Source organism: Urocitellus parryii, chromosome 2 (genome assembly GCF_045843805.1).
Source record: "Urocitellus parryii isolate mUroPar1 chromosome 2, mUroPar1.hap1, whole genome shotgun sequence".
Taxonomy (NCBI): domain Eukaryota; kingdom Metazoa; phylum Chordata; class Mammalia; order Rodentia; family Sciuridae; genus Urocitellus; species Urocitellus parryii.
In genome coordinates, this window is record NC_135532.1 from 88494734 (window position 1) to 88507257 (window position 12524).

At 36.9% G+C, this 12524-nt stretch overlaps 1 pseudogene; it reads right to left on the bottom strand.

Moving 5' to 3' along the window:
- Positions 1 to 229: 229 nt before the first annotated feature.
- LOC144253382 (thyroid receptor-interacting protein 11 pseudogene) lies at positions 230 to 3394 on the bottom strand (annotated as a pseudogene).
- Between the last annotated feature and the right edge of the window lie 9130 nt (positions 3395 to 12524).

Consider the following 12524-nt stretch of genomic DNA (forward strand, 5'->3'; position numbering starts at 1 on the left):
CCAAATGGGGAGCCAAGAATGGCTGAATTCTGTTGCATATTTAAAACTTCCTGGTACTTTTACACCTGGCTTTCTCCTTTCTGGTGAGTCTAAAACTTTCAAGATATGATCAGAAATTTTTCTTTGTAGAATAGCTGGATGAGATTCTGTTTCCAGAAATTGAACCAAAAGTCCTGAAAAAGAACTTTTAAGCCCAGTTTGCTCAGCTGGTCTCAAAGGTATGTTGGGGTCACTTTTGGATCTTCCCATTCAAAATGCAAATCCTTGTTCTCTTTTCCATAATGCAGGTCTGGAGTTGCTGCTGGAGGTCAAGGACATCCTAGGTGTATGAAACTAGAGACATTCTGGCATGAAGAGCTCCTCTCTCCATGTCTTTCTGCTGGATAATTTGAGTGAGTTTCTCAACCTCATCTTCAGACAGCTGATCTATCTGTCTGGTTAAAGACATATTCTTTGAATTCTGAAGTTTAATCTCAAGTATTCGTTCTTTGACTCTTTTCACAAAATTTTCCATTTTGGCTTTACATATGGCATGGTTTTCACTCCCATTTTCTGTATTAAGGCTTTTCACTTTTGTTTTTTGAAAACTATCAGCATTCTCTGTTTGAATATCCTGTCTCTCTTCATGCCCCTGGGCTTTTATTTGCTCAATGGTTTTCTGCAAATTCTTAATTTCCTTGTCTTTTTGAAAAAACAGTTGAGTATGTGCAGCCTTCATCTGCTCATACTGGTATTTAAATTTATCCATTTCCTCCTTCTGCTCCTGTAGTGAATGAAGTAGTTGCATGTGACTCTGGTTTTGCTCTTCAATGACCTTTTGATGATGTGTAACTTCCTCTTCCAGATGATTCTTGATGATATTCAGTTGAGATACCTCAGATTCTAGTTCTGTGATACTATCAAGGGTTTTAGGCTCAGCCACAGCTACAACTCGATTCTGCTGTTCCCTAATTCTTTCCAATTCTTCTTGCAGATGAGTGTTTTCTTCTTTCATGGAGCTGAAACTTCTGTCTTTTGCCTCTATGGTCTGCCTTAAAGTTTCATTTTGTTTTAAGGCCTGAGAACACTTATCTAAATCCTTTTGCAGTGCTGAATTTTCTTGTTTGAGTTGGTCAATAAAAACTTCTTTCTCATTTATAAGTTGCATCAATTGCTTCTGTTCTTCTAAACGAGATGCCAACATTTCCTTAGTTTCTTTTTGATCAGTAGCCATTTGCTCAATATTCTTTTTGAGTCCTGCTATTTCAAAGTCTTTCTCTAGACTGAGTTGCACTACACGCTCCTGTTCCAGCTGTAAGGCAGAGGTATTCCAATTACATACATTTGAGAGTTCCTGAATTGTCTGCCTGTAACTGTTTGCTTCTTCCAACAGTCTCTTTTTGGCCTGACCCAGTTCTACTTGTATCTGTACTTTCTCTCTTTTCAGCGTCTCCATAATAATGTCTTTTTCTAGAGAAATTTGGTTGTTACCAGCAATAGATTCTTCCAACTGATGCCTTACATCTTCACATGCTGAAATCAACTTGTCATTTTCCGTTTTGAAATCAAAAGCAACTTTTTTAAAATTTTCATTGAGCTGTTCTACTTCTGCAAGATTTTGCTTCAAGTTTGTAATTTCGACTTCCCTTTCTTTAAGCAAGTCATCCTTAAAATTTCTGTTAGAGTCTTCGTTAACAGGATGTCTTAACTTGTTCCGAACTCTACATAATTCCTCATCCTTTTGGCTAATGTGTTCCTTAAGTTCCAGGTTTTCCTGCTGGATGTTTAAACTACTTTTCTGTGACTGACTTAGCTGACCTTCTAAATCTTTGACTTTATCTTCAAGCTTCTGCTTGGTTAAATGCAAATCAAGGAGGCTCAGTGTACTCTCAGTTAACTTTTCTTTCTGCACATGCAACTCTTTAGTTATGTCCATATTATCCTCCTCAAGTTGATGAACTCTCTCTTTTTCATCCTCTAGATCTTGTTTCAACTTCTTGATTAGACCATCTCCTTCATTTTGCTGTTTTGATAGCTTGTCTATTATCAAATTCATGTGCTTTGTATCTTCCTGGTGCTCATTTTTCAGTTCTTCTAACTGAGCTATCAGCATTTCCTTTTCATTAATACTCTCATTCAGTTCTTGCTCCTTAGCCTCCAAGTTCAGTGTTAACTCATGTATTTGTACATTTAAATTCATGTCATTTGAAGCCTTACTTTTAATGACTTCACATTCCAAGCTAAGTTTGCAAAGTGACATCTGAAGTTCTTCCTTTTCTTGACTCAATAATGACTTCTCTTTTTCTAAAACTTGGACATGCATTTGAAGTTTCAGATTGTCTTCAGCAAGACTGGTATCCTGCCTTAAACTACTCAGTTTCATTCTTTCATTATGAGTATCAGACAGGGCTTGTTGTAGTCTGAACACTTCTCCCACTGATGAACTCTGTGGAGGAATTGTTCCCTTTTCTGCCACAGGATCACTCTCCTCCATCACAGAAGGCTGCAATTTACTACATTCCAGTTTTAAGTTTTCACATTCTTCAATTATTTGTTGCTTTTCCACACTGAGAAGCTCTTTCTCTCCCTTCAGAACATCTCTGTCGTGTTCTGCAGAAGATAATTTTTTCTTTATGTCTTTTATTGTATCCTCAAGTTCTTTGATTCTTTTTATGGACTCTAGTTTTTCACTTTGTAGAACCTGAATCATGTTTTGCATCTCCCAGACATGAGACTCGTCAGTTACTGTAACTCTTGAGTCACCTTGGTGTAACAGCTTTTCAAGTTCTGCAATCCGTCCTTCATAGTCATTTGACTCCTGTTGATGCTGGTGATTTAATTCCGCCAATTTCTGTTGATGTGCATTCTGCAAAACAGACATTTCATGTTGGTGATGATCCATGTCCTGACTTCGGTTTTGTTCCAGGACCTTAATAGTATGTTGTAGTTTGTAGATTTCACTTAGTCCACAACCAAATGAACAAAGTGCTTTGGTTGCTGGTACACCACCCACTCCTGAAGGTACTGACTGAGCAGCTGACTGCCTGCTCAACAACTGCTTCTGTACTGCCATCTGGCTTGCTTGAAGATGGCTGATTTCTACCTGTTTCTGTTGCAGCTGATTTTGGTAACTTGTAGATTGAAGGTTTATTTGAAACTGTGATACTTCATCATTTTTTTCCAGATCAGTACAATACTTTTCAAGTCTTGTATTCTCGGATCTCAAACTTGATTCTGTGGCTTCAATTTTCTTTCTCCGACAACGAAGAGAACAGGCTTCCACAGCTATGGAGACCTCCACAGGCATATCTATGGTGCAGCTGGAGACTTGGCCAGTGGGGGAAGCCAAGCTGCCTCCCTCCTGACCCAAGGACTGGCCCAAGCCGAAGCCTAGGCCTCTAAACCACGAAGACATTGCTAGAGCTTCAGAGAGCCCTCAGCTCTGCTCCAAAAACCACTCTATGGCCATCCACCTTCCAGCAGAATGTCCTGGAGTGTTGCTAAGGTCAATTATGACCAAAGCATTCAGAATTCCGGGCAGCGCAGGGTTCCTGCCACCCTTGGTGCTCTGCCTTAAACAGAGGCCTGGCTTGGGCTTTGACCAGGAACTTGCTGCCAGGGGCTCAGTCACCCCTGCGGGGCCTCTGCTCCCTCCCTGGACTTTCAGCCCTCTGGTTGGGTGAATTCTCCCTCAGAGTTAGTGACTCCCCCAGCTCTGTGGGCTGCTCCTGCCACCTCCATGCTGGCCACCACAAAACCCCCATGTGAGAGCCTTTACCGTGTCTTGGAGGTCTGAAGTTGAAGTTCTGTCCTCAAGGACTCAAGTTCTGTTTTCTATGCAATCTAATCTGTTAGTGATAGTTTCCAATGGAACTTTATGTTATATATATGACACTGGAATACATTACGATTCTTATTACACATTTAGAGCACAATTTTCCACATATCTGGTTTTATACAAAGTTTTTACACACCAATTCATGTCTTCATACATGTACTTTGTATAATAATAATCATAACATTCCACCACCATTTCTAACCCTATGCACCCTCCCTTCCCCTCCCACCCCTCTGGCCAATCTAGAGTTCCTCTATTCCTCCCAGGCTCCCTCTCCCTATCCCACTGTGAATCAGCCTCCTTATATCAAAGAAAACATTTGGCATTTGGTTTTTCGGGATTGGCTAACTTCACTAAGCATTATCTTCTCTAACTCCATCCTATTACCTGCAAATGCCATGATTTTATTCTTCTTTATTGCTGAGTAATATTCCATTGTATATATATGCCACATTTTTTAATCCATTCATCTATTGAAGGGCATCTAGGTTGATTCCACAGTTGAGCTACTGTGAAGTATGATTTGTATCTTTCATTTCCAGGAGTTATGACTGGTTTCTTTTCAATATTTTTGTTTCTTTATTGAAGTGATTTTTATCTCCAATATTAGCTTTCTTTATTCATTGCTTAGATCTTCTTTTAGTTTAACATTTTAATAATCATTTTTTATAATCTTTGTCTGATATTTCATCTACTTCCATATCTTTGGGATCCTTTGTTGGCAGATTCTGAATTTTGGAGGAGATTTCTTGGCCTATTTCCTCATGTTTTCAGAGGTCTTGGTTGGACTTGTGCATCAGTTGAGATGGATTCTCCTTCCCTTTTAAGTCCTCTTGTGGATAGTTATCTTTTTTGCTTTATGAGAAGATATCCCAGAGTGCAACCCGCGGTGCCATCTGTGATTGTTCCTCCTTGGAACTTGTTTTTGTTTGTTTGTTTGTTTGTTTGGGGGTTTTGGTTTTGTTTCCCCAATTCTCTGCCCTTGAAGTAATGTGAAGGTTCAGGTGGGGCTAGATTATCATGTGTGGAGTGAGATTTGCTCTTACTTACGTGGCTGAGTTGTGTGTATTATTCCACAGCAAGATCTCAACTCTGTGAACTTGAAAAGTCCCAATCACTTTCCAGCCCCTCTTACAGGAAGTGGGAGCCAGGAATAGCACTACTGTTAGTAACAGATGTACAGTTTCTGCTGTCCACTTTGACATCTATAGCAATAATTGCCACCTATATAGGAATGTTGAGGTGAGCATCAGTACCATCAATACCAAAAATAAAAAATCATGAACTCAATCAAGAATTAAGCAGCTATGTCTACTATGTTGTGTATTCTATCAATAATCACAACAACATGAATGGGGTAAGAATTACATTAACTATCTAATTCTATTAGACAGTGGAATTAAAGTTTCCTAAATAAAGAGAAAATAGGGTAGGAAGGAAAGAAAAGTTTGAAATATGTTAAGTAAACAAAAGAGAGTCAGGAGATAGGTAGCTGATGTTGACTATAAAGAAGGAATTACAAAAAAAATTAACTAAAAGTCGTCAAAAGACCAAAGAAGAGAGGAAGCATGAAAATTTAGTATTGCGGTGGAGAGAAACTAAAGAAGTGGGATTAAGGACAAAAAACAATATACAAACAAACAAGCAAATATAACATCAAAACAGTTCAAACCTATATATAATTATATCCCACACAAGTCAAAACAAGGCTAAATCATAAACAGATGCAAAAGAAAGCAATTAAATGAAAGTAAAATTACATAAATATTTTTTCTAACCTATCCACACAGTGAGAATACACACACACACACACACACACACACACACACACATACACACACTTCAAAACTTCCAGAATAAAAATAAATTAAAAATAAATAAAATACAAGAATTAGTCAGCCACAGGAATATGGTTTATTTGTCCCATAGCTAATAAGGAAAATGTGTATTATATGGTATAAACTATGTAATTGCTAATACACACATCATAATTTAGGCAAATAAGTTCAAGAACTCCAAACTCTCTGAAAGTTCACGCATTCTTTGAATCTGAATGAAAAATATAGCACTCTTTAATAAGGTAGGCACTAGAGTGACACAAATAAAATATGAAAGTCAAGTATAAATACATATGGAAAAAATTGTAAAAATACATATAACCAATAGTATGAACTCATTGAATGGGTTAAGAGAAAAATACATTATGAAACATCATGAATAATATATCTACTTAAAGTAGCTATGGTTGAGTTTCAAGGAGCTAGAAATATTTAGCCATGTCCAAATCAAGCACTGTTTTCTCTGGGCTAATTATTTCCAGTTCTTCTCTCATAACTTAGTGGCTTAAGTTCAAGCACTTTCACCATCCTACTCACATCTCTTTGGATATATTCTGCCTTAACATACTCCTATAGAAGATGAATAATAACAGATGATAGTTGAAGAATAGCCCAATTAGCTGCTAATAGAATAGGCCCAATCTATTTTGTACTGGGGAGGCCATTTTGTAATAATGCAGCCTAAATTGAGAAGTGCTTTGTAGTATAGTCATATTGTATCACTCACTCATATTAAACTCATTCTCCTAATCTGACACATTACATTGGCATACACAGGTTAAACTCCAGCATATGCTGGAACATGGATCTCTTACTGTCATTTTATTACTTATTCCTTACTTGCTCATCCTAGACCTTATGGAATAGTGAATAGAATATGACATTTGAGAATAAAATTTGGTTTAGAATAGTGAATATTTTATGTTGAAACTAAATATGGTCTACATGGGAAAATAAATTTTGAGGATATTCTCATTATCATATATGTTCTTTCTACAACAAACATCTTCAAAAACAGAGAGTATATTCTTCAAAAAGATGAATTATACTCAAGAGGCAGAGTCAGTAGAAGTCCATTTTCCAGAAAAAAATGTAAAAAGAAAAATGGAGATGGGAATGTGGATTACTTGTAGAGCATTCTTGTGTTTAATCATTAGTACCACAAACCACCACCAGCACAACAACAAAAAGCAACAAAAGAAGCATAATTCTAAGAGTTTATATTTATTGAGACTTTACTGTGAGCCACTGTTGGGGTTTAAGTGTGCAGAGTTTAGCTCCCTCAGCCTGACACTTTGCAAGAAGCTGTGGCTGTGATTTAGGTCAGCTGAAGGCATGCCTCGCTAGGAGAAGGAAAGGTCCTTTTCCCCTTATCACAAGACACAAGCTTCTGCATGGTTTGGCCTAGAGGAAGAAGCTTCCTGCATACTGGACCTGGGAACAGTACATTCGGGGATTAGATAATGTCTACAAAGAACTTTGGGAGGGTACTTATCAAAAAGAACAGGAACAACTTGAATTTAGCTCTGTGTACCCACTGAGGCATTATATTTGGGCTATGTGGGTGAAGTGTTACTGAAGAATTGCTTGCTTTGTTAGAAGAAGAATATAAAAGAAACATGCAAATAAAGCTCAGCATGCAGTTGCAATTGCTGCCTTGGCTCTGCATCCCCTGTGTCCCGGTGATTTCGCGACCCTTACACAGGGACCCGAACGCACTAGACGTTCACAAGCCACAGTAACACTGTGAAGTAGATCACAAATGTATTTTAGAGATTATTTTAGATTACTTAGATTAATAAATAATTTAGATTATTTTAGGGATAGATTATTTGCTGTGATTCTTACATAATGAATTTTTAAAATTTATTTTTAATTTTTTTATTTGTTCCAAGTAGTTATACATGACACTAGAATGCATATTGAACATTATACATAAGTATAACTTCTCATTCTTCTGGTTGTACATTATGTAGAATTATACCAGTCATGCAGTCATATATGCACATATGGTAATAATGTCTGATTCATTCTACTATCCTTCCTACCTCACCTCACTTCCCTCTGTCTAATCCAAAGTTCCTCTATGCTTCCCTACCTTACTCCCATACTGTGGGTTAGCATCCACATATCAGAAAACATTCAGCATTTTGTTCCTTGGAATTGGCTTATTTCACTTACTATCATATTGTCCAGCTTCATCTATTTACTAGCAAATGCCATAATTTCATTCTTGTTGAAGGCTGAATAATATTCCATTGTGTATATATACCACATTTTCTTTATCCATTCATCTACTGAAGGACATCTAGGTTGTTTTCACAATTTAGCTATTGTGGATTGTGCTGCTATAAGCATTGATGTGGCTGTGTCCCAGTACTATGCTGTTTTTACGTCCTTTGAGTATAGACTGGGGAGTGGGATAGGTGTGTCAAATGGTGATTCCATGCCCAGCTTGCCAAGGAATCTCAATATTGCTTTCCAAATTGGCCGCTCCAATTTGTAGTCCCACCAGCAATGTATGAGTGTGAATTTTTTCCCACATCCTCACCAACACTTATTGTTGTTTGTATTCTTAATAGCTGCCCTTCTGACTGGAGTGAGATGAAATCTTAGAGACTCATGCTATGTAGCAGGCAAAGAGATGGGTCCTGAGACCTTTACAAATTCCCCAAACCAGAAATACCATTATACCATGGAATTTCTCTCACAAAGTGCAGCCAAGTATTACTAAAACCTTTGAGATTTTCCTAAGGGGAAATCATTCCCTTGTCATTCAGATTGAGTCATGAGGCCCAGGAATATTGGAAGCATCAAAAACCTGTTGCATCAGATTGTGCACTGTGAACATGGTCCCCAAAAGATGATTCATTAAAGTTTGAGAGTTCTTGTCTATACTTACTTCACTTCCAATTCCTATACTTTAACTTACCAGCTTGGAATCTAACTACAAGCTACTCCTAGTTATGCCCCTTAACTTGAAGCTGTGTAAACAGTCATGAATTTTCAAATGGACATTTCATCAAGCAATGTCAAGAGTAGCCACTATTTTTTTCTTTTTTCACATTCTCTGTTTCTGCCTGATATTTACTGTCCTGGGAAGTAGGAAAATTAGAGATGACATAAAATTATGTATATACATGGCTGGCTATATTGGTTTAACTTTATTTCAGGTAAATATAACATAGGTCTGCGCTTAGATGTATTTTAATTTTTAATGTCTTTCTAACATTAAGGAACACAGACCGGGAATGACCGGGAAATCTTCACTTTTGAGACAAATTTTGGCTCTGGAAACTCACAACTTCTTTTTTTTTTTTTTTTTATGGTCAATTGATTTTCTTTTTTTTTTTATTTTTTTTTTTATTGGTCGTTCATAACATTACATAGTTCATAATACATCATATTACACAGTTTGATTCACGTGGATTATGAACTCCCCCTTTTACCCCATATACAAATTGCTGTATCCTATCAGTTTCCCTTCCATTGCTTGACATATTGCCTTTCTAGTGTCTGATGTATTCTGCTGTCTGTCCTATTCTCTACTATCCCCCCTCCCCTCCCCTCCCCTCCCCTCCCCTCCCCTTTTCTTTCTCTACCCCTTCTACTGTAAATCATTTCTTCCATTTGTATTATCTTGTCTTGCCCCTCCTTTCCTCTTATATGACATTTTGTATAACCCTGAGGATCGCCTTCCATTTCCATGCAATTTCCCTTCTCACTCCCTTTCCCTCCCACCTCTCATCCCTGTTTAATGTAAATCTTCTTCTCAAGCTCTTCGTCCCTACCCTGTCCTTGTTTACTCCCCTTATATCAAAGGAGTCATTTGGTATTTGTTTTTTAAAGATTGACTAGCTTCACTTAGCATAATCTGCTCTAATGCCATCCATTTTCCTCCAAATTCTACGATTTTGTCATTTTTTAATGCAGAATAATACTCCATAGTATATAAATGCCACATTTTTTTTATCCATTCATCTATTGAAGGGCATCTAGGCTGGTTCCACAGTCTTGCTATCGTGAATTGAGCTGCTATGAACATCGATGTAGCAGTGTCCCTGTAGCATGCTCTTGTTAGGGCTTTAGGGAATAGACCGAGAAGGGGAATAGCTGGGTCAAATGGTGGTTCCATTCCCAGCTTTCCGAGAAATCTCCATACTGCTTTCCAAATTGGCTGCACCAATTTGCAGTCCCACCAGCAATGAACAAGAGTGCCCTTTTCCCCACATCCTCTCCAGCACTTATTGTTGTTTGACTTCCTAATGGCTGCCAGTCTTACTGGAGTGAGATGGTATCTTAGGGTAGTTTTGATTTGCATTTCTCTGACTGCTAGCGATGGTGAGCATTTTTTCATGTACTTGTTGATTGATTGTATGTCCTCCTCTGAGAAGTGTCTATTCAGGTCCTTGGCCCATTTATTGATTGGGTTATTTGTTATCTTATTCACAACTTCTTTCTACATTTCAATTTCAAATATTTTGCCCTTTCTCTTTCCTTTATATGGCATGATTTCCCTTCCATCTAGAGTCTATGCCTGCTTCGCTTTGTTTATTCCCTGGATTTTCTTCCTTTCTTATTCACCATTCATCTCCTTCTTGCCTTTGCCTTTCCTCTCATCTAAACGTATCTTGATATGGAACTATAATTTAGCTCCCCTAGCAACACGCCAATTTAGGCTGTTGCTGAAACTTGATTAGATACACCACTTATTAGTCACTCTTTTTCATTAATGCATTTTAGCAATTTTCTTCAACTATCATAATACACTTGTGCTCATATTTTTAACAATCATACTCTCCAGTGAATTTTTTACACTCTAGGGTTTTTACCTTTGGCTTCTCTGTTTACTCTGTGCTTTGCTCTTTGATATTCATGACCACATCCATAACCATCACACTTCTAGGGAAGATTCTCAGAGATACTCTGGAAAAAATAATATTAATTGAATAAAGATTTTCTACTGTGTGTCCAAGAAGACACCCCAATTTCCAGTTTTGAAATGCATGCCAGTTAAAAATTGAAAAGTAATAAATTTGAAAACTGACTTATTCAAAATGTAGCCTCACACATGCTCTCCAGTTTATGCCAGATTCATATATTCATATAGCTACCAACTCTGAATAGGAATGTATGACAGTATGCTATGTAATGTACCTAATGCTACTTAGCACCCCCTTCAAAATAAGAGGAAATATTTTTAAAACTTCTTTAAATGTTTATGAATATACTTGTTATAATGAAGCATTAAATATTCAAAACCTTTTAACAGAAGACTACAATTATAATTAATACTTGGTATGATGAAGGAGCTTGCATTATGTCATACTGATTAGAAATCCATTAAAATACAAAATTGAAGATTCATAGCTGAAGACCAAGAAGTGGAGGTACAGGATAATGCCATAGCAAACTTATTCAGTTAATTAATGCAGAATATTACTCAGATCTTGAAAAAGATGTGGCCATCAAGTGCAGAAGCCACTTAGAACCCCAAATACATACAAATACAAAATGGAACTCTCCACCTCACATTACCTAAAAATTCTGAAAGTAGAACACAAAGAAAAAACATTGAAAGCTCAAAGTGAGAAGAGTCAGGTCACATCGAAAGCCAAAACCATTAGAACAGCAGCAGATTTCTCTGTAGAATCTCTAAAGGCCTTAAGAAGATGCAGCAATACATTGACAGTCTTCAAATACAAATCCTGCCAACCCTGAATGATTAAATCTAGCAGCTTTATGCTTCAGACTCAAAACAGAAATAAAAACCTTTCCCCCAAAGCAAAAACTAAAGGAATTCATAAGCACTAAACAAGCATTAGAGAAGATACTTAAAGGTATTATTCACACAAAAGAGGAAGCAAGACAAATACAATTGTGACAACATAGGAAAAAAGAAAATCTCACTAGGAGAGGAAAACATGATAATTAAGAAAGGATAAAAAATTGTTAATTCAGTTAATCATCAAAGAATATGATAAATAAGAAAGAATATATTATTCAAGAACTCCTGAAGAAGATGGGCACAGTGATGCACACCTGTCATCCCAGCTATTATGTGAGATAGTACTTTAAAGCCAGCCTCAACGATGTAGCAAAACCCTCATCAACTTACTGATATTCTGTCTCAAAAATTGAAATAAATAAAAAGGACTACGGATGTAGCTCACTGGTAAAATACTCCTGGGTTTCATGTCCTACACCAAAACAAACAAACAAATGAATGAATGAATAAAATCAGAAAAGAAATGAAAGATTGGCAGGGATTAGTACATACCTTTCAAAATTACCCTAAATGTAAATATTCCTAATTTTCTAATTAGGAAATACAGACAATTGACTGGGTCAAAAGACCTATAAATTTGCGTCTTGCAAAAACTCACCTAACTGACATAGATATACACACACAGGGAGTGAACGAAGGAAGATGATATTATAAGCACACTGAATATGAAAACAAAAAAGAGTAGTTATATGCATTTCCAAATAAATAGAATTCAAATCAGACAAAAGAGACAAAGAAGGTTACTATATATTGGTAAAAGTAGCAATTCATGAAGAAGATGTAAAAAAATGTATGTAGGCATCAAACTTTGGAACATTCAGTTTCATAAAACAAACACCACAGGAGATAAAGAGAGAAACAGACCCCAATAAAGTAAATACATGTAACTTTGAATCCAAGAGATGAATCATTAACACAAAACAAAACAGTAATGAGAAACAGAGTTAAATTACACTATAGATCAAATGGACTTAACAGATGGCTATATAGAATATTCTATGTGTTTTAGTCACCTTTTCCACTGCTGTGAGTAAAAGAAAAGTTTTAGAAGGGGAAAAGTTTATTTGGGGGCCTCATCATT